The sequence below is a fragment of the Carassius carassius genome, chromosome 38 (assembly GCF_963082965.1).
Source record: "Carassius carassius chromosome 38, fCarCar2.1, whole genome shotgun sequence".
NCBI classification, from domain to species: Eukaryota; Metazoa; Chordata; class Actinopteri; order Cypriniformes; family Cyprinidae; genus Carassius; species Carassius carassius.
This window is the reverse complement of record NC_081792.1, coordinates 29,286,854-29,290,511: the sequence shown is the minus strand read 5'-3', so window position 1 is coordinate 29,290,511 and position 3,658 is coordinate 29,286,854.

Here is a 3,658-nt window from a genome sequence, read left to right as displayed (position 1 = left end):
CGTTTCGTTCAGAGACTCAAAACATGAATTTGGTGAAGATATTTAAATGATAAATTCTGTTGCTTGTGGTGTAAATCAGTGAGATCTTTCTAACAGTAGAGCAGATACTGATATAAAATTATGTAAATATCAGTAGTTACTCTGAGATGAGATGTAAATGATCCGCACATATAACACAGTGACTGAGAGCTGAAGAAATCAAGGCTCCTCAGAAGATGTGAGATGTTCTGTAGGCTTGTGAAGATCATTCCTCCGCTGAGGAACAGTGAAAGTAAAGCTTCTGGAACAAACGCTCCTCAAAAGATCCTGAGGATCAGATTTGAGACTCTAAAACATGATTGATGGAGAATCAAGTAAAGCTGAGCTGCTTCAGTCCAGGAAGAGTTCATCTGGAGATATTACTGACCTTATTCTGACCTTTACTTGATCACAATCAGACAAGATCTGACACGAGTAGATGATCTTCAGGCCGTGTGAGGAGCTGAAGCAGGTGATGGAGCTCTGACAGACACACGTGAGTCTGCATGAGACGCTCAGTGCATTACTGCTCTTTCACACGGACAGCCATTTACTGAGCACACATCGTACAAGCTGTTATCTTTACACATTTTGGCTCTGTTGATTGTGCACGCCATACAGACAGCTGCTTTATATAATGATACTGTCCTGAATGTCATTTCAGTTTAACAACCCAAAACACATGCTTTCATGCGTGTCAGAAATGAGTGAATCACAGTCTGGTTAGTATAGAAACGTGTTCCTTCCACGGGATTAAAAAAGAAAGGTAACTGTGACTTCATCTCACAATTCAGAGAGATATTCTGAGTCAGAACTGAGATAAAAACTTGAAACAAGGTGGAAAAAAAAGTCAATCACTTTTTATTTTATTCTGTGGCGGAAAACAAACAGAAAATAGAATTGTGAGAAAAACTTGAAATCGGGGGGGAAAAAAGTTTGTGCGATTATGAGGAAAAGGTCAGAATGGTGAGAGAAAAGTTCACAATTACCCTTTTTATTCATTCTTAGGTTAAAAAAAAACTAAATTGTGAAATATAAACTTGCATTTGAAAGTCAGGACTGAGAAATTTGAAAGAAGTTACAATTAACTTTATATAAAGGTTTATATAAAAATAAGTTTTTTTTGTTTGAAAGAAAATATATTGAAAAAAAAACAGAATGGGAAAAATATTCACAATTATGACATTTTTCCCCTTAGAATTCCCAATTTATATCTTACGATTCTTAAAATATTATTTAAAAAAATGAATTGTGAGTTCAAATGTTACTTACCTTTTTTGATTTTTTTTAATTGTGTGCTGGAAACAAAACAACAACAAAGAAACATCTGAGAGATCTAAATTCAGAATTCTGATGAGAAAAAAAAATAATTCTATATATTTAATTAATTTATGACCAGTGTCTCAGGGCCAGATATTAGCTGCCTATTATAATCTAATTTAAGAACAAACATTTCAGTAAGTTGTTGGATATTTCTTTCAAAAATGAAAATTTTTCAGAATATACATCATCAGAATGTCAAAAGGTTTGATTTCAATGACCAAAAGTATTCATAATGTATCATCTGATTTACAGTTTTCAAAGGAGTGGAAAAATGTTCAAATGCTCAATTAAATTTTTCCAAAAGAATCTTTTGTTTTCACATAATCTCTGGTTTTCTGTGGCTGTTTGGATGCAATAAAAGCAGAAAATGCCAAGCTCATGTTTGTATTTTCACTGGCCATAAATCTGACCTAAAAATCAGGATCAGGCGTCAAATAATGTCATGCATGTGAGAATATGTAAAATCATTATAATCTCAGAGTCAGACAGGAATCACTTCTTCACCTTCCTTATGATTGTCAAAGCAAAAATGCATCATATTCTGTAATAAACCGATGTTCTCTAGCAAAACATGTTTCTTTTAATAGAACAATTTCTGAACAATTCATGAAAATGCTGGAAAATACCTATTTTAATATAAAATTTACATATTTGAATTGCATTTCAATTTTATTTGCATGTGGATACACAGTTTAACATAAACTAATAACTTAATGTGATGCATATTTGTCAGTCATACATAAATCCACAGATATTTAAATTACGTTTAATACATTTCATTTTCACAATGAACAGATTTATGCAGATTTAAATACATGCATTTTGAAAATAAATTTGATTGTTTAAATAAAATCAAATAGATGCAAATAGTTAATGATAAATTATGCATGCAATTCTTTTCTTTTTTTAAGGGCAAAAATCTGATATGCATCACATTAAGTTTATTAGTTTGCTTCTGCTCAAACTCTTTATCCAAATGCATGGACATTTTATATGCAATTCAAATGCATCTTTAATTTTTGGAGCGAGTCCAGCATTTAATAACCTCATACCAAAGTAAAATGGGTTGCAAGCAACTCCATTTTCTTGTTGACTTGAAGTTTTATTGTTCCCGTTTGTCCTTCTACCTGATCTGACTCACCACTTCTCACTCCTCTTTAACAAATTAGCTCTATTAAAAGTGGCTTGAAACAAAACACTTCAAACTGTGATACTGTAGAGCACATGAAAGTGGTTACTGGATAAAAGCCCACTAACACGAGCACACGCTGTCCAAAAAACAACCAAACAAAAGGTGAAAGGCTCTTTATTCTATAAGAATATTACTCATGGATATTGCAAATTATAGCTCCTGTTTGTAACTGCTGTAACTCAGGCATCAGTTCTACTATTCCTCTGATTTTTATAACCACAGACACTAAGTCTTAAGCTGATTTATGTTAGATCCTGTGCATGTAAAGCATGTATTGTTGATCATGAGAACATGTCTGTGTCCAGCGGAGATTATCCTGAAGCCGTCTGCACTTTACCAGATCCTCAACTCCTTAACTCTCAGATCCTATTAGTCCAGAACAGACTCCCACTGACCGCTCAAACACTCACAATCTGGACATCCGTCGTGTCAAATGTAGGTAATAGTCTGAGCATTTTCACCTGGAATCATCAGCACTGCAGGAATCATAAAGCACTTTCTCCCTATGATTCCTTTATGGATCACTTCCACTAATAGCTGAAGAGGTAATGAGGCATCGAATGCATTTTTATTTTTACATTTCACAAAAACTTACAATAAAACCAAATAACCTCCAGTTCAGCACCCTGGACAGCGGCATCATTGTGACACTTTATGACATTGGTTTGAGCACAAGCACATGTTATTGAGTAAAGTTCATAATTAAAGTATGTCATACTCAGCTATATTGCAAAACTTTACTTGGTGTGTGGAACAGGCTACAAGTAAAGTTAATTAAATGTCACTGATGCTTGCGGTTAAATAAAAAAAACATTGCATTGCAATTGTCTGGCATTAGTAACTTCAAACTTGAAAAGGTTTCTTGAGGTGCAATTTTTAATCTGAAAAAGCATGAATTTGTGTGGGTGTGTCTGTAAGCGTGTGTGTGTATGTGAGCGTGTGTGAGAGTGTGTGTGTTTATTTTTATTTGTCTGTGAGCATGTGTGTGAGTGTCTGTATGTGAGTGAGCGAATGTGTGTGTGTGTGTGTGAGAGAGAGAGAGAGAGAGCAAGAGTGTGTGTGTGTGAGAGAGAGAGAGAGAGAGAGAGAGAGAGCAAGTGTGAGTGTGTGTGTGTGTGTGTGAGA